The sequence below is a fragment of the Rhyacophila brunnea genome, unplaced genomic scaffold (assembly GCF_057557595.1).
Source record: "Rhyacophila brunnea isolate RB1 unplaced genomic scaffold, BYU_Rbru_1.0 scaffold_11, whole genome shotgun sequence".
Lineage (NCBI taxonomy): Eukaryota > Metazoa > Arthropoda > Insecta > Trichoptera > Rhyacophilidae > Rhyacophila > Rhyacophila brunnea.
This window is the reverse complement of record NW_028232763.1, coordinates 7,820,371-7,840,913: the sequence shown is the minus strand read 5'-3', so window position 1 is coordinate 7,840,913 and position 20,543 is coordinate 7,820,371. Positions and strand designations below refer to the sequence as shown.

The following is a 20,543-nucleotide window of genomic DNA, read 5'->3' as shown; positions in this document are numbered from 1 at the left end:
GTTAGTTAAAAATTGATTGCAAGATTTATACTGGACAAACAACCACCGGACAAACAAGAATGCGAGCTAATAAAAACGTTGTAAAAAATATAAAAAAATAATACATAATGAAGCAAACAAGGGTGGATGATATAATAAATGTCAGTAAACAAATTCTATTAAAATTACCCCGGCATTTAATTCAACGTTAAATCGATGAAAAATCGCTATGTAAATGCATTCAAACAGTGGTACGCTTTCAAATTAAATGGATGATCGACAAACTGGAAAAATTCAGTTCGCTGTTACTATCGTTTCTCATATTATTATTAATGACACAAAAAAATTAATTTATTATTCAATAAACCTATTGTAAAATAATACAAGAATAGAATCAAATGTTGTGCAAATGATTCATTCTTTTACATGATAAAAATATTATTTTGTCACGTCTTCTTAAAAGAAAAATAATAAATTTTCGTTATATTGTGAGAATAATATAAAATTCATGTCGTTAAAAATAAGATATTATAATAATATCAGGTCTTTTACGATAATATTCTAGACTTTTGATAGATACTATTATTACGCAGTTTTAAGGCTGTATGGTGATGGATCCTATACTGTCAACTTTCATTTAAAATAATCAAGTAGCTAGCTGGCCGCGATAAAAACGAAATACAACTGCCCTCGTTGCTGTTCACGGCACACTACGATTCCGTATAATTTAGGCATTTAAAACATTATTTAAATAAAAATTATATATTGATATTTATTTATCTGCGTTGACATCAGAACCCAGTTTCAGCATAATTCCCAAAAATATATCAATTTCTTGAATGTTTTTATAGTCTACCACCCTATTTAAGAAGTCAAATAGCTAAGTCAGGCATGCTATCCTTGTATTTTGATGTATGCAATAATATATAACATCCATACAATTATTTATCAATGGCGTAGTAATGAATTCACGATTAATATTGTTAAATAATTTATTTTTCCTAATAATTGATTAAATTATCAGCATCATCATCATCAGGGGCGTGACAGCCCGGTGTGGGTCCTGGTCTCCTCCAACAGCTCCCTCCACCTGTTCCTATCCAGTGTGGCCGCTTTCCAATTTGGTACCCCCAGAATACGGCAGTCGCTCCATCCAACCAGCGAATCTTTGGCCTCCCTCTTCTTCTACGTCCTATTGGATTGCTGGACATCACTCTCTTTGCTGGTGCATTGCTATTAATACGGTGCACATGACCTAGCCATCGCAGTCTCATAATCTTAATTGATTGAACTGCGCTGCAATCTTCGTACAGCCCGTAGAGCTCAGCATTATATCTTCTCCTCCAATTGGTGCCATCCCTGATCAGTCCATATATACGGCGGAGAATTTTTCTTTCAAAGATATTCAGGGCTCGTTCATTTTGCAGAGTTTACATCCTGGTTTCCAATGCGTAGGTGAGCACTGGCTTTACGAGTGTCTTGTAAAGAGTGCTTTTAGTTCGGCGAGATAGTATGCGGGACTTAAAGTGTCTTAACAGGCCAAAGTAGCATTTATTCGCAGACACGAATCTCTTGTTGATTTCTTCTGTAATATCATTATGTCGAGTTACAAGAGATCCAAGGTATATGAAACTGTCGACCGTATCAAACTTGTATGCAAATTATCAGAATACACCTCACGAAAACTAAAAATAAAAAAAAATCGTTAATATTAAAGAATGCTAGCAATTTTTGGAAATTGTTACAATGTATTCTGACATATTGATATTAGATATTACCATGTGAACACGTGATTACACGTTAATTTTATTGACCACAACACGAGAGAAATTTGTCAAAGCGGGACAGCATGTATATCCGTTTCTGGTATATGTCATCTTAATTTGAATCTACTATAGTAGGTATATTATTCATTACAATATACGTATTATAAAAGTACACGTCATATAATATAAAGGTTGATTTTTATAATGGATGAATGGCATATAAAACGTCAGCAGTAAGAATTTTTATCCGTCTGTTATATCAATTTTCCGCTGTTTACCATTGTTCTTTTATCTCCTATACCCTTTTTGAGATGAAGTATGAGAAATAAAAGGGTGTATACCTTTGTTGAGTGAAAACCACAAAATATATGGCTCACCCGGAAAAGAGCAAATAATGCGTTTTCTCGAAGACGGCTTAGGGCTCTAAAAACGCATAATTTGTTCTTGAGTACCAAACAAACTCCGTTCTAGTAATAAATGCGCGTAAATATTATTTTATTTAAATAATATAATTTGATAAAAAATAATAGAATAGACTTAACATAGTATGTTATAAAAATGAACTATTTAAAATATACGTTTGTTAATGTTGTTTTTCAAAATGTTTTTATTTGTATTAAATTTAACAAAATATTTCTGCACCATAAATTATGTTATAACTTTTATCGGTATATATTTTAAATTATAACGTACGGGGTCGTCCATATATGAAGTAATACGGTAAGGGTGTCAAAAGAGATATTTAACATGAATAAGTTTTGTATAATATTATTAGGTTCTATATTTAATTAAATTAAAATATAATTAAAAAATAAAACTATGATATTTTGTTTGTAATAAAAACACATGTAAAATTCTTAAAAGTTTGATGGAATAACGTATTCATGAATATTTTTTAAAAATGAATAGCATATTTAAACTGAAAATGGCTAGATAAGAATATGCCATAAAATATTTTCACTCCTGTTTACGACCATATGCTTTTATTTTTAACAATGCTTAACGGTGTTGGAAAAATGAATCACACCTTGTGGACAAGTTATCGCGCGAAATTTTAAATTCTGCACCAACGGCGCACTCTTTCTTGGAACATAGCACCATCTCACCCGCAAGGTATTGACCGTGCGAGGTACACAGTACACTCCCTGGGGAGTCGTTTCCGAAATAGGTTTGGCTGAATCATGTTTTGAATAACATTTCACTTCATCTCGCGTGGGGGGTCGGGGGGCGATGCACCCCCAGGGAGGCTACCTTCTAACACAAGCTTTCCTTACCTTCGCACCCTGATTATAAAATAGTACCACTGGAGGGTTTCTAGACTTTTATGCATGTTTATGTATTTGTTGCTTAATTCAGATACAACAAAGTATACCTTTTCTAATCAGTGTAACTTATCGTCACTATAGTAAGTCATACTGGTATACTGCCACTTAAAATAAATAAAAATATAATATTGATGAACTATTTTTTTATTCAACGAATAAGACTCATGATTTGAGAATGTAACATTCTATATTATACTGAATATACATAATTTAAAAACATCTCATGCATACACATACTAAAAAAAATCGCTTTTGTAGTATGTATAATATGCATGGAATGTGTTCAAATTATGTATAAATTATATAATACTTAGGAGATAAATCTCTGTCAAGATTTGATATGCAAATAATATTCATATTTCTTCAAATACATTAATAAAAATAACTATTTCTTTTATTCGAATATAACGAATAATTCACAAGATTGAAGAATGTACCATTCTAATTATTGAACATACATAATTTTAAAAAACACTTATAAAAACGAATATTTTATTTTATTCTTTGTTGTCTATAATTATAATGGAATAATTTGATACAAAGCGATATTTTCAGATGAAAAACACTTAAGAAAGATCATCGAGTTACATAGAATACAATATTTTGACCCTACACAAACCCATATTTCTGTCGGAGGCCCAAGGAGACAAAATAAAGGCTGAGGAATTGAACGGAGCTGCTGCACTCTCTTGTTGGTTGAAAGAAAATGTGAATTTACAAAAAATATTTTTGCATCATTAAGAATAGTGTATAATAGAGGCATATTAGCTCACATTCCACAGGAAAAGCTATCATACATAATTGTCACTGTAATGACAGGCAACACCATAACAGTGGCGGAATTGTGTAACGCAAGTGACAGCTATCAGAATAGTCAGGTGTATCATGCACGAAAATCGTCCAAGTAGTGTTATATTTCAATCGAAATTCAGGTTAAATCTGTTTTGCGTCTGATTAAATGAAATACGCTATTATTGAACATACATAATTTTGAAAAACACTTTTGAGAAAATATATTATAACCAATAGAAAAAATCTTTTTGAAAAAAGTAAGACACCCGGCAGGAATCAAACCTGCATCTCTTGGGTTTACGCCCCATGTGCATTGTCCACTATGCTACTAGGTGACATACTAATATTTACATAAATTTTAACTATTGGCCCTTAATACCTGCTCATCAGAGCTCTTCCAAATCAAGCTACTATTGTCAATTTCGCTCGGTATGGCTCAGAGACCTGGTACATGACTAAAGGCATGGAAAGAATGTTGGGTTCATTTTAGTGGAGCCTGCTGCGTGGTATCTTTGGACTCATAAATGACACAGTTGGGGTGGAGACAAACATACAACTATGAGCTATACGCTCTATACGGGGGACCGTGCATCATGACATGGACGAGTTTGGCATGATAAATAAACTGATATTCAAGAAACTGGCAGGCAAACTAAAGCCTAGTCAACCTCGTACAAGTTGGAGGGATAGTAGGGCTTGAAATGGACCTGTTCGTGAAATTGGTAAAATTGTCGCTCCGTCTCGTGGATAAAATAATTTGACCGTCTGAGCTAGATAGGCCATATAATACAAAATCTAACACACTTATTTTTATGAAATACACATAAAATTTGATAACTACGTAAATATTTTCAGAAAACTGTCGAGCGCTCCGATTCGTAAACTTTTCCATTTCGAGCGCTGAGGGATAGTTGGACTTAAAGACATTAGGTATCTTAAACTGCAGAAAAGTGGCTTTGGACATACATGAAAGGCGGGTACTAGAGAAGCCCAAGACCCACATAAGGTTTTACTTAGTGTCATGAATAAAAAAAAGAGATCATTTATCAATGAATTCAACAAAATCATAACATGTTATTTAATGTCAATTTATGAATAGATTAATAGAAACTGTTAATATTTTTTTCATCTTTATTAGCAATTCAGGGTTTAAAAATAATTTCATTCATCATGGCGGTATGTTTTAGGGGCTAAGGGTTACGCGTCAGGCTTAAATTTTAAATGGAGGTATGTAGTTATTTATAATGAAAACAGAATATCATTTTTATCTATATTGTGCCTTTTTTCAATTAAAAAAATTGTTGACAGTAGTTTATACTCGTATTATGTAGGCATGAATTTATAACCGTATGTACATACCACATTATTGAAAATAAATTTTCAGATGAATATTGGTATACAATTTTGTGGATATTATATTTTAATCATTTTAAAATTTGTTGTTATTCATTTTATAGTTTTGTACATTTAATCAATCGACTTATTAGAAAAAATAGTTTTATAATGATAAGTCATAATGCAACATTCTAAAATAAATGAATAAATCCAGCACTGCACTGATTCGAGCAATGTATTATAACTCAGAGTATTAAATTTGGCAAACTGATTTTTGAGCCGAAGATCAAGATACTTAGAAAAGTGTATATTTTAAATTTAATTAATACATACGTAGATAGTTATCAAAAAAATTAAAAAGAAAGAGATTTTCTATTTAAAGATAACCGTAAAAAAAAAGTTAAATGTTGCAATTTGTTAAAGAATCCTTTATTATTATTACTTACATATTATTTTGTGGGGATTTATATTAAATTTTCTATAACGTAAAGAAAATATTTTTGATAAATAAATTTATATTCTAATGGATTCAAGCTCTGTACTATTCCATTTAAGTCGTTTTTTACGACACGGGTTTCGCCTTTCAGCATCTTCAGGCGTCGTGTATACTCACCAAAGGTAAACACACACTGACAACGAACACTCTTAACTCTAGCTTATATAATAAATCAATACAATAAAGTAGGTAAAAACTCCATTACCTACCTATCAAGTCATAGGTCACAAAAAATACATTAAACAAATTAATACACGAGAATATGATATATTTATTATGCACATGAGGGGCCAAAGGTTGGTATGACTTCAGTGGGGTATGCCTTGATGCCAGATCAGGTGTGCTTCCATTTGAAATGCTGAGTATGTCGACTATCCATGATAGCTCTGCCAACAAATCCTACCTCTAACCTCTCCGTGGGGGTCCCTAGGCAATACAGCTTGCTGTAGCAGATAGAGGAGGGTGCAAGGCAAATCACCAGCGCCTAAAAACTGGTACATTCTGGCTACGGGAAGGAAAACCCCTACATAAAACCAGGGCATGTTCACGGGCCCTAAGGTGGCAGCCCCACCAGTGAACTAGGGTGCTGTGGGATGATCACCTGTACACCCTAAAACAACAGATTAATCCAAGCACAGGAAAGCCTCGGACCCCCGTTTCCATCTTGACGACCTTGCCTGAATTTGGTAAACGATTTTGTTTTGGAACCTACAATATCCGTACTCTAAATTTCCCTGGAAAGGCCGAGCATCTAACAGAGATACTTTCTCAATACAAGTTAGATGTTCTCGGGATCAGTGAGTGTCGACTCACTGGCATTGGTGAGAAGTTTATTTATGGGTTTCGTCTATTGTACTCCGGACACGCCACATTGCGACGTAGTGGAGTCGGATTGCTGATGTCCAAGGAAGCTTGCAAGTGCCTCACCAGCTGGGAACCTATCTCCGAACGTCTACTCCATGCTACTTTCAAGACCAAGTCGGGCTCCATCACTTTTCTGCAGTGCTATGCTCCCACAGAGGCTGCTAGCGATGCAAATAAGGATACATTCTACGAAAGTCTGGCGGAAGCCGCTGGAAATATCCCCAGCTGTGATCATGCAGTTATCCTTGGTGATCTAAATGCCAAAGTAGAATCTGACCCCTCGCGTGGACCCTTTGTGCTGGGAAAACATGGCCTTGGCCAAATGAACGATAATGGTTCCCGTCTGGTAGATTTTGCCTCAATGAATGGTCTTGTCTTTTCCCTCATAAGACCATCCACAAATATACATGGAAAACGCCAGACGGTAATACAAGAAACCAGATCGACCACATTTTGGTCAAAGCGAAATACCGGCATGAACTGTTAGACGTGCGGACATATAGAGGTGCAGACATCCACAGTGACCACGAACTCTTGGTCGGGAAATCCCGTATAGACCTCAAACGAGTCCCAAAACCCAAAAAGACGGTCAGACTCGATGTGGAAAAACTGAAAAGTACCCGTGTGCGTGCAACCTACGAGCTGGGGCTGCAGAAGCGCTTATATGATGCTAGAACTCTCACGTCTTCCATCGACTTGGATCTCTTGGAAGGAAAATGGATATTATTCCGGGATTCAATTTCAATTTCAATTTTCAATTCAATTTTTTTTTCAATTTCAATTTATTTATTTTTACGTATTGTGGACATTACAAATTATAAGTTTAAGACGTTCACAACATGACATAAAAAAGAGATAGATAATATGTTATTAAACAAATATGTACATACAAAAATATTAATTATATAGGTACATGGAAATACACCGGATGAGTTAAGCAGACCCTATTTTAAAAATTTATAAAATAACGTCCACCTATACTCATCCTCACGTAGGTAGAATATATCAACACCCGAAGCAATTTCGTTGAACATAGTTATCGCCCTCCCAATTGGCATTACCAGTGGCAGGTTGGTTCTGCACCTTGGGAGAATAAACAACTGATGTTCTCTATTTCTAAGATAGTTATCAGGGACACACAGGTCAACACTGCCCAGAATGGCAGAGTTCTCATTTATACCTCGTATAAGTCGAAAAAAATACATAGCTAAATAAAGATTTCTTCTAAATTGCAAACTACAGTATGTATGCATGCCTAAGAGAAAGTCAGTTGGATAAAGCCACGGATAGTATCCGTACAACCTCAAATAAAGGAGTCTCAAGAATTTCTTCTGAACCCTCTCCACCATAAGGCCATACTTCAACTGATGCGGTGCCCAAACAATAGACCCACTCTCAATTCTGCTTCGAACTAAAGAATTAAATAAAAGTTTTAATACCGTAACATCCGAAAAGACCCGGGAAGTACGCATGACGAAGCCCAACATTTTAAGCGCCTTGTTACAAATGGTAACTATATGGCTAATAAATGTCAGTTTACTCTCAAACGTAATGCCAAGATCCCTTACAGATGATATTCGTGATGGTATAATGAGCTCCGCAACTACTGCCTTAGGAGAGCGGCATACGCACAGGCCGGACTGGATGTCACCTCAGACATGGGAGATGATTGAGAAGAGGAAGCTCCTGAAAGAATTGCGAGACAATGGTACATACGACCCACAGCGCAGCGCGGAAAACCAGACAATGGACCGCGTGGTAAAGCGTTCTGCCCGCCGCGATAAGCGCCGACGCCTGGATGACCTCATTTGGGATGCGAAATCTGCTGCCTGCAAGAATAATCAAAGTGCTCTCTTCCGCATCACCAGAGCAATTTGCGGTAAGAAACGTCCAGTGGTCACTGCATTACGCAACTCTGACGGAGTGACAGTCACTGAACCTGCAAAGGTCCAGGAGCTATGGCGCCAACATGTCAGTGATGTCCTGAATCGCCCACCTCCATTGCTTCCCTTCGATATACTGTCGGAGATCACCGCCCTCGGAATCACTACTGCATCGGGATTCTGCGAAGATCCTCCGACAACTGCTGAAGTTAAAGAGGCTGTCAAAAGACTGAAGCGCAGGAAAGCTCCTGGAGATGATGGCATCCATGCAGAATTTCTGCTCTGCGGACTGAGCGCTGTATTGCCGTCCTTGTGTGACCTTCTGCACGAGGTGTGGGAAAGGGAGCAGTGCCTCAAAGCCTGGAGGGATAGTAGGTACCTTTGTTACTCTGCACAAAAAGGGTAACCCACAAGACTGTAATAATTACAGAGGAATTACTCTTCTCAGCGTTCCCGGGAAGGTGTTAGCGCAGATTCTCCTATACAGGATTAGAAGTCCCATGGTGGACGTTTTGCGTGCGCAGCAGAGTGGATTTGTCCCGGGGAACTCCTGCTCAGAGCATATTTCAACTCTCCGATGCCTCCTGCAACAGTACCAAGAGATGAATATACCTGTCGTCTGCTGCTTCGTGGACTATGAAAAGACATTTGACATACCTCATCGTGAATCTCTGTGGCAAATTCTGCTAGGCTATGGTGTCCCACGAAAACTGGTCGCCGTGATAAGTGCTCTCTACACCAATACAGAGTGTCGCGTAAGAGCAGCCGGAACATCCTCTGACCTCTTTGAAATCACGTCAGGAGTCAAGCAAGGATGTGTACTTGCGCCCTTTCTTTTTATCATCATGATGGATTTCATAATGCGTAAGACGGTTTGCCCCGACAGTGGGATACGCCTACATCATGATAACACAAGCGATCTATGCGAAGAAAGACTGTGCGACTTGGAGTATGCAGACGACGCAGTCGTGTTTGACTCGACGATCGAAAGGTTGGAGGTGACCGTGAACAGGCTAGCCGCAAACTCGATGCGTGTAGGTCTTCATCTGAATGCCGTTAAGACCAAATCCATGTGCAGTGCTGCTTGCATCGACGCCGACACTCCTCTGCGGGTTTCTGGTCTGCCCGTCGAGCTGGTGTCCAGATTCAAGTACTTGGGTGCCACGGTTGCCGATGATGGTGGTATTTCTAGTGAGCTTGGAATCCGCATGGGTGTGGCGGGCTCTGCGTTCAACCAACTTGGAGTCACATGGAGGTCAAGGCTGTATTCTGTGAGGACCAAATGTCGTTTGCTTAACGCGTGCGTGCTACCTGTGCTCCTGTATGGCTGTGAGACATGGCATCTTACTAAGCTTCAAGAGTCTCGGCTTTTGAGCTTTGAGAATCGATGTCTCCGCAGAATCTTAGGGGTACATTGGTACGACCGCGTTACAAACATCCGAGTTCGTGAGCAGACACAACAGCCTTCGGTGATTGAAGTTATCACGAAGAGACGATTCACGTGGCTGGGACATGTATTCCAGATGCCGCCAAAGAGTGCGGCACTTCGTACCCTTGTGGCACAGCCTCAAGGGTTCCGTCGCCGTGGCCGGCCCTCCCTCACCCTGCGGCGATGCTACAAAAGCGACCTACGTGCTGCAGGTCTGACATGGCAGGAGGCACAGGAGTTGGCGATGGAACGAGGGAAGTGGCGCCAACTTGTGCTTGCCCTATGCCCCAATGTTGGGACGTGACAGGGCGAAAGAAGAAGAAGAAGAATTATGCACATATTATATCCATAGAATATAAAAGATAATTATTATATTATAAAATAATTCATCGTGTGAAGCGCTTTTTACTACCGTTTTAGCCGATTTTGAAACTAAGGTAGATTTTTAATAAATCGACGTATTTACCCGAGTTTTGAAATTAAAACTCAGACCATACTATGGTAGATAAATATATTTATCAAAATATATATCCAACTTAAAATACTCGAAAATCATTTTTAGCCGCTTTTGAAAGTAAGCACTTCACGTGTCATAATATATATAATAACGACCCTATTTTCTCTGTGCGAGTACTTTAATGTGACAATTATGCGGAAAATTACCTTTTAATGTTATTTCTCACGTATGTACCATTACATTGTACATACATTAGAAATTTTCTAATGTAGAAGTTTTAAAATTTTCCAGCACCACTATGTTTTAATCAAAGCTTAAATAAGATAAAACTTATATTTTGAGGTCTCATCTCTTGGGTGTAATGCATTGTACCCGTAGTAAAATGGAATATTTGTTTAAAACATTGTTACACGAATAATGTGTTTTAATGGTTGTTGTTGACTTTATTAATTTATTTTAGAATGTCGCACAATACATAATGGGATTAATTTTAAAATTTACTTCATCAGTTAGAACCCAAGAGATTCAAATTTAATGCTAATAAATGCACGCACAATATAATTACTATTCGCTTAATCTTATCAAACGATTAAAACACTTGTAATATAAATTATCAAAAAATATAAATTTCGCATTTTTAGTATGAGACCTTAAAATATAAAATATACAAGAACGTGTGTGACATAACTGAAAATTACATAATAAAAAGCGTTATATCGTTATATATAGCGTTACATACAAGCGAAATATCTACTGAATGAGTTATAAATAGGAACAGAACAGAACGTAAAACAAATTATGAAAATACCTATCTCACCACAGACAATAAAATTTAATATTTCATTTGCAATTAAACGTCATTGACGTACTTTACCCCTCAAACATAGAATTGGCTTGTATCTAATATGATTTTTTGTAATGAAATAATTTACTAGCGATATTTTTTGATGGCATGCAAAAATTTCATTAGACACAGATCATAAAGTATTTTAACAATGTTCATTAGATGAAAATGTCCGTCAAACCATACCATACTCTGATTACAATAATTATTATTAACTTGTGCCGATGATAGACTATAATAATATAATTATTAACTAAAAATAAACGAAATTAGTAATACGGATACAATATAGTTATTATATTATTCAGTTATAGCAGTTATACCAGAGGGTGCCTAGTGATAGTAGAAAGGCTGAGCTAAATAAGTAAAAACTAGTCCTAGGACAGCCATATTTACAGTAGGCACCTATTTTAATTAGTTTTTTTTTCATTTTAATAATTTTACTGAATAGACATTATTATAATTTACCTTTTTCAAATAGATATAAAAAGACATTTGAAAAAAGAATACCTAACCGTCTTTCGAACTCGGTTTATAAAAGTATGTTATTACCGCAGTCGGGCATTTAGATCATGAAATATTTCGGTATTGGCCCGGCGTGTCAAAATCGATGTATATTTTTACAAAAATTACATTATTGTATACATCGGAGGGTTCTTTAGGCTTAAATACCTACAGCTTTGGGTCATGTGATAGTGTGACACAAGTTTTGACATTGTACTTGTGTGTTTTTTACAATACGTGTATGATCGTACATATGGGTTGTTTGCGTAAAATGTACAAAAATATTTGAAGCCTTTGTTGAATAATTATGTACTAGTGCGAATAGTTAAATACATGTTCGTCTAGTTAAGCAAGCTGGCAGCCAATTTATAATATATATCTGCAGATAGATCTCGTTGGCAATTTATATCATGTATGTAGAATAAGATAATAGGCAATTATAAATTATTTTTCCTAGAGGTAGGTAGAAAAAAGGTGAGCTTTAATTAATCTTCTAGTATGGAGTTTTCGCCACTGGTATATAATTAGAAAACTAATAAATAATACAAGCTTAAATTTTAAAAGAAAATAATATCACACTTTCATAAGTTGACATGTCCATAAATTTCTTTAATAGTGAAGTGAAGGAATTATTGAGGGGTCGATGGTACCTTTCAAAGATTTAAATTTTAATCAGGCCGGACAAACGGTTAGCTATCAAACTGTTATTGCTCGCCATATTCACAGTGTATTTTAATCAAATATCCAAAATGGCCAAGTCAAAGTACATGTATTACGTAAGGGTTTCGTTGTTGAATTTTGATTACAAACGGTCAAAGGTGACTGCATAGTTGGTGTCGCTTGACCGTACTAAAATATTAATATTTTATTCGGTTTAATGGCCCCAACACGACCGTGGTTAAAACGCTTTGAAATAAATTAAAATTTTTACATGGAATACGAGTGTCTGATTAATATTCTACAATATAATAAATAGCAGTTATCGTTATTGTAATATTTACTTAATTTAATAAAATGATATTTCAAAGATCTAAAAAAATAAGTATAAGTATTTTGGGTACTGTCCGGTTATCAGGAATACAGCGGAAAACACATTTTGAAAATAGTCGATAAACTGGATTATTTGTTAGTTTGGGTATTTTAGGTTAGGTTAGGTTAGGTTGGGTTAGGTTGGGTTCGGTTACGTTAGGTTTGGTTAGGTTAACCTAACAAATAATCTAGTTTATCGGCCATTTTCAAAATGTGTTTTCCGCTGTATTCCTGAAAACCGAACAGTACCGTATTTTGATTATGTTTGCATTTGTGTATCTTCTCAGAATGTAGAATTAATAGCCACTTTACTTTTTTTTAATTACGTTAGAAAAAAATAAGTACCTACACGTAATAATAACATATAAAAATTATTCATAATAAATTAATCTATTTTAGATTTTTCACAACCACCCGGTTATAATAAAAATATTATCATGTAGATATTTAAAAAATATTTTTTAATTTATTTATATTAAACCTTTCTAACTAAAACTACAGTTGATGAAATGATAATAAAAGTACACAGTATGTGACATGGTAATTCCATGTACTTAAATCTACGTTTTTAACCAATTTTAATTAGAAAGTGTAAATAATATTATACAATGTATGACACATACTTAATGTTAACGTTATGATATAGTAACCGTCAAATCATAAACCAAAATCTTATAATTTATATACTATTACTAATAATTATAATTACCTACCTACTTAATTTATTCTATACATAATCTTTGCCACTATTCTTGCCAGGAACATAAAAAACATCACATGTACTCACACAGTTACGAACAAGTTACGAAGCACTAAATATAAACATATTTAAACAGATTAAAACTGATGAATGATGACTCCTGTTGATGTGATGGCAACACATCTCAAACACTGTGAATCATTATTAATGCTTGCCCAATACTCTAATAATAGAAGCGATGGGTTTTCGAAGCTCTGTGCTGGCAACATATTCACGAAATTAACCTCTAAAAACCTGACGAAACATTTACAACAAAATAACACATGAACGTAATAGTATAGTACTTAGTCTTAGGAGTCTGTATTCCTTCTAAAATCTCAATAAAATAAAAGAACCACCTAGTATAGAAAAACGAAACATGAGTATCATAATGAATTATTAAAACAAATACTGCTTATATACCAGCATATCGTAAAATTAATGGTACGTATATAAGGTTTGTATTGATATTTTGGAAACAACCATGATCCATACAGGTTTGTATACAAGTAAACTAATACTACCGACTTACTTATTAATTCAAATTTGAGTGAGCATTTTAGCGCCATTTTAGTGTGAGTATATTTAAAACTAATTAACAGTACAAACCTCAAGTCAATTAGAATTTAAAACTTATCAATTCCAAGCTTGATAATTTAATGGAATTAAACTGTTTCTGTTTTGCAGAGATTAGGAGTGCAGAAAATGCGAAGAGATGGAAAATTTGTTGTTTGTTGCAATAGAAAATTTGTCGGTTAAGCCTAGCTCGACTGCCACGACACCGCATCCGCGGCCTGTCTGCAAAGTTTTACAGATAAACTTCGCCTCCATTTCCCTACAGCGTAATGCAGTTGAGAGTCTATACTTGTACTTAAAAATAGTCTGCCTGCGACATTGCATTTTTTTTAATTTTGAAAAGTGCAGTTACACAAGTCTAGTGAATATTATATTATCGTGATGTTGGCGAAGCATACAAGAGATTACATTGAAAACAGCTTAATATTTTTGTAAGTTTTATTAGATTGGATTACTTTACATTATATATTAATTATTTATTGTTTAACTATTGTCACAAAATTCAAAATTTATTAACTTAACCTTAGTTCTAATAATAATAATTCTGTTGTACCTCAAGTCATTATTTTGACTTTAAATTATACATGATTTGAGTTGCTCCATCTCCATCCGCCATGTATTAATATGCAGCCGCAGTTTGTAGACGGCCACCTTCCATGATGCTATAAACGTATCAGAATGAAAAGATTTTAGTGCCACACTTCCTTGTCCTGAAGCGATGCTGCAAAAAAGCTTAAAGAAAAATTTTTAGAAAATAAATAGAATCTTGACTTGCTTTGCCGTCATTTATCTTTAATGACATGAAGTGTTCTCTGTACCCATGTACTGAAACTCAGCCGAACCAGAGGAGTCAGGAATAAAATCACCTATTTGGATATAAACCCTAAATAAAACACCACACACATAATTATCATAGGCACTAAAAGCAAATGTGGATTTGTATATTGATGTTATCCGAACATTTTCAATCACTTATAATATATTTTTACAAATTTCCTTCACCGTATTAGTCACATGGATGATGTTTATCTTTCTATAATGTATATTCCATCCCACTCCCTTTTCTTCTTTCTCTATTAAATAGAAACCTGTTTAGTGGTTAAGTATCTTCCGTCTCTAATACACGGCCTTCTTTTATATGTCAGAGAGTCAACATACCGCAATAGTGCATGGCTAAACCGTTTTCACCATGTGTCATTCTCCTGGCATATGACTCTGAAGAGCCCAGCAATACCGATATATAGGTCAATATGGGCCCAAAGAGGGTCTAATATAACTTTACTTTAATTCTTCTTGAGAGGAATTCCGATCTAAAGACTGTAGGTATAATAAATTATCGTTACTATCAAACATGTTTAGGAAAAAGGGCGTAACCTACACAGAACAAAATTTACAGGAGAGGCTAAAAACGTTTTTGAATTATTTCGGTTCAATATTAATAAAAAAAATAGCCACAGATATTGGATGCATGATGATTGATGATTTGGTGTAATATCTTTTCGATCTAATAATAATTGAAGAAGTTATTACAGAAAAATGATGAAAATTGAGGATAAATGCTTTTTCCTTATATTAAAATTTAATTAATGCTCGATTAAAATCTGAATTTAGACAATAAATCGGCATTTGCGGCTTACTTCCTTTTTACAGAACGTGTATTTAGTTGTATACATTGTTAATATCTAATATACGCACTTTTGGAAAAATCGAGAGTTACGCCCTTTTTCATAAACACAGTCGATATAATGTATACAATGTTCAATGATATCATATAAATATAAATAATTTAATATACTTTTATATAATATGGAAAAATGGTATATCATGTATAGTTAATTAGCCAATTATAATTATAATTAACCAATCGTAAACATAGATATTTTAGTAAAGATTAAAATTAGTGAGTTTTAGTTCATCTTTACAACCCTGCGAAAGTCAGTATTACAGCTACCCAAAGAACTACCTTTCTCGTTCACCCGGAAGGACGTGGGTGCATTTTATAATTTCTCGCAGCATCGTACTATTATGTGCAATATATTGTAGTGCAGAGCATTTTTTTGATAAAAGTAATTCTGAGTCAAAAGTCAGAATTATTACAGCAGTAAAATAAATTTGTAATGGTTTTGATTAAATATTATTAAACCAGGTAATCTTAGTAATTATTTATATATTGCCCTAACTACTTATAGGCTTTCCAGTCATTTTTGAAATGACTAAAGACAATTTAAATTTATTGATTATTTAAAAAAAAATATGTTTTGATAGATTTGAACAACCTCAGACGCGTTCTAAGAAAAATTTACTGAATTATGGGATTATTCTGTTAGATACCAAATCAATTACTCATCACACATGGGAATTAAGGTATTATTTCAAATTCTGTTAAAATAAACGATCGTTTTTATTAGCAACGGTAATATAAAATCTAAAAACATTTATAAGTATAGTTTTATTAAGAATTTTTGTTGTCTTCAAATACATTACAAAACATTTCAGAATTTATTCACTGACATGTCCCGCTATGAAAAAAATCTCTCATTTTTATAAATCCAGTTAGCAGTAGACATAGAAAACTTAAATAAGGAATACAATTATATTCCTATTACATCCACCCATCTCACCTAAAAGCACCCATGATGGCTGAGTTGATAGAGCGATCGTCTTTGTATAAAATTTAATACAAAACTGTGGATCACTGGTTAGAGAAAAAACTGATGTTATTTTTTTAATATTTATTTCATATAGTGGACATATCCAATAGAATATTGAATGAGAGATTATTAACGATACAATTTGTAAAACACAACTATCACTCTGTTGAAACTAATAAGCTCCTCTTAACTAAGGAGCGAACATGATGCATTACTTTTTATAGTTTATTTTACGTTTTGTTGAAATATATAAGAGAAAAAAATCTTTGGGTTACTTATATTTTTTTATTAGCATGATATTTTGCAAGTAATAAAAATCATAAAAATGTTTGTAAATCAATTATAAGTATTTTCGATAAAAAAAAAATCTTTTTCTGCATGTATGTATCTTCTTCGATATACGCAAGGCCATTTCTGTGATGAATAAAAACTTTCTCCTCTACGGATAATAAAGAAAAATCTTAAAAGTCTTTAGTTCCACTAATCGACTTTTGTTTTTATTTATAAAGAAAAAAACAATTAAACGAACCGCCAGACTTTTGGTCCATTTATAGATTTCGTCTGACGCCTTGAGTAACAATAGAGGCAAGTGGGCGTCGATCCATCCCACCGGCGGATGTACAAGTATGGCAGTATTAATATTTCCGAACTCCCAACCAAATACACTTCTGGCACAAAGTATTATAACATATAATATATATTTTTTTAAATATCCATTATAATTTATTAGGTGTTATTCCACAATAATTAAAGATGTTCTAATTAGAAATCTCATGTCAAATAATATTAAGAAAGCAAATTTAGTATAAACAATCAAATGATAATTATTAAATATAATCCATATTTTTTTATAAAAAATTTTTTGGAAGTATAATAAAAAAAACGTAGACAATTAGCTACGTTATAATGCAAAAAATATATTATAACATGACATTTTATATATATTTAGAAAACAACTGAGAAACGTACTTATTACAAAAGTTTTGAAAAAAATATTGTAATGGGTAGAAGTCGAGACCGCAACTAATATCTTGTACCAATTTGACTACTTAGACTCTTCCTAATTACAATAAAAGGTATGCTAAGAAGAGAATGTTACATTCTTAAATCTTGTAAAATAGTCTAATAAAATAACATACAAAATATCAAATCAAAATAATGCGAAACTTTGAAATGTGGCTTATTTCACAATCATTTAGTTTCAAAGACGGATCGTTTCACGTTAGCCAATAGGAGCTCAACTTTTGGGTCATGTGACTAACATTTTAGTGGTATGCCATTGGTTGCATACTTGTATAGGCGATTAATTCAAATTATTAAGTTGCAGAAACGGTTCAATACAACTTTTACTTTCAAACCCGGCTTGATACAAATATTAAATGTAAATAGGATCTTTAATATAATGATTTAAATCTATTTTAAATAAACTACACTACAAATGAACTTTACTAAAAAATCAATCAAACAAGTCTTTTATTAGTCTGTAAAATAGTTTATCGTATTTTGCCGCAAATTATGTTTTGGGAATAAGCCGTGTTTGCAAATAGTAGCCTCAATTGAACACACATAACTTGAAAACATCTCAGAGATAGACCCACTCAGATATAGATATAGACAGATATAGATAGATGTTTTTTAAGTTATGTATGTTCAATATATGGAAACAAATGAAAATATAATTAATATTAAATTCTACAGGTTTATAAAAAAATGCAGGGCATCACCGAGGATTTACTTTGGTCATTATAACAAACCCATATAATATTAATTATATTTTTATTTGTTTTAAAATGGAATTCTACCAAATAAATGGTAACTCAATTAATACAATATATGGAATGTTACACTTTCAAAATCTTATGAATTATTCGTTGAATATAATATGTAATAGTTTATTAAGCAATAATTTGTTATATTAATTTTACATATAACTGTATGCAGTAAGCGGAAAAGCATACATATAGCAAGAGAGAGCGACTCCAATTGAATGAAGTGGAAGGAGAACAAGGAGTAGTAGTGCTAAGTCAAAAGTCGCACGCTCGACTGACTCCGAAGGCTGTCTGGAACATCGTATTCCTTCGAAAGGAATGTTCTCTCAGATAAGCTATCGGCTATGTTTTTGTCGAGATTTCATTTTTTTGTAACACCCCTCTTTTCAGCAGACAGATTGTTCAGCTTGTTATTGTAATCATTTCGTATTTTGTAAACAAAAACAAATAATATCGTTTTTAATGGAGTTTATTAATAAATTTAATAAAATATTATGATTAAATTTAAAGTAAATAATTTTAATCTTACCTGTTTATTTTATTTTAATCAATAACATTAGATGATAATGAGATAATTTGAAAACACATCAGAAAAACATATCATGGGGGATTCAAACCTATGACGATAGAATTCACGCCCATATACTTTAGCAACAAAACTATATGCGTTCTATCTAATTGCCACGGAATCAATTACTAGTTTTTACAATTAATTCTCTTTTAAGGCTATACTTCAGCTGGGGCACGGTCTTAAACGATCGTGACTACGCGACGCAAAGATTATGCAAACAATGCGTGCAGAACAAAACATAATTTGTCATAAAAAATTAACATGCGTCCATTTAATGTTATGTTTATTGTTCTATTAGTAATAATAATAATATATTCATTGACATGACGTTTTCTTTTTCAAGTAAATTGGTAACGTTTTTTAGTCATCTTTACACGATTTAAGAATTAATTCCCCCGACGCCATCACAAAACAAAGTGACGTGTTCATAGCTCGACTATCGCTCTCCGATTGGGAACGAGTCCGAAATTTCGTCGCACCTATAGTTGAAAATTATTTTACGTTTCACTGAAGTATGCTCGCACTTTCTAAATTATGTTAATTTTTTGCAATCGGTTTTTTTGTCCTTAATTACTAACCAGTGTCAGTAAAAGTACGTTAAATTCTTAAATCTTGTGAATTATTTGTTGAAGAAAAATAGTTTATCAAATAATGAGTTATTAGTATTTATTCTTGCTAAGATTTATATAAAAACCTTTAAAATATATTTCACCATTACTTATAATAATCTGTAATTTATAATAAATTAAAATAGTATTTAGTTTTTTTATTTATAAATTTACAAGGGTTGTAGAAAATTCAACGAATTTATTTTTACAAAAAAAACAGTTTATTAGCAATTTTAGAATATAATAATATATTGAATCGTTTTCGTTGTCAGACTCTACTAATAATATAATAGTGGTTTAAAAACAAGGTATTTAAATTGTTTTATAATATTATGTGTGATGGTTATTGATTTGATTCGTGTTTATAAGACACACACAATTAGTTATGTTACGTACGATTACAATAAAATTGTGTCAACCAAAATACATATCAACAGAAATAGTTCACTATAATATCATTGCAAAATTACCGAATAAATATTATTAAAAAATCATGAATTTTATGTAATATTAATAATATTTATATTATTTTGAAAACGTCGTAATTAGGTATTTGATATTTTTTATTAAAATTTAACGATCACAGTATAATTGTACGCTACTTGAGAATCAATTCAATCATTATTAAGTGTCAGAAACAAACACATTCACGATAGTATAATATTTTCAAATCGAAGACATCGAATTTTCCTCTCCGTCTTTTTGGCGCGCAATCTAAAAGGAGAGGAAAAAAGTGAAATAAAACAATAAATACGCGTTCAACAGGCTCTCGCTCTCCTTTGTTCTAATATTTTCCCCGTTTGCGGATGTCATCCCCCGCCCGTGGGCAAAGAATCCCCTATAATTTGACAAGGGTTGCAGGCGAATCTGTCAATATTGAACCTCTTCATACATTTTTTACACAACAGAGGGCGGCGTCGCTGAAC

The 20,543-nt window shown here is 33.5% G+C and overlaps 1 protein-coding gene across 1 annotated transcript in view; it reads right to left on the bottom strand.

Moving 5' to 3' along the window:
- Window positions 1-20,543, bottom strand: part of LOC147078328 (protein O-mannosyl-transferase Tmtc2-like) — a 556,500-nt gene that overhangs the window by 189,931 nt on the left and 346,026 nt on the right. The gene's annotated exons all lie outside the window — the stretch shown is intronic.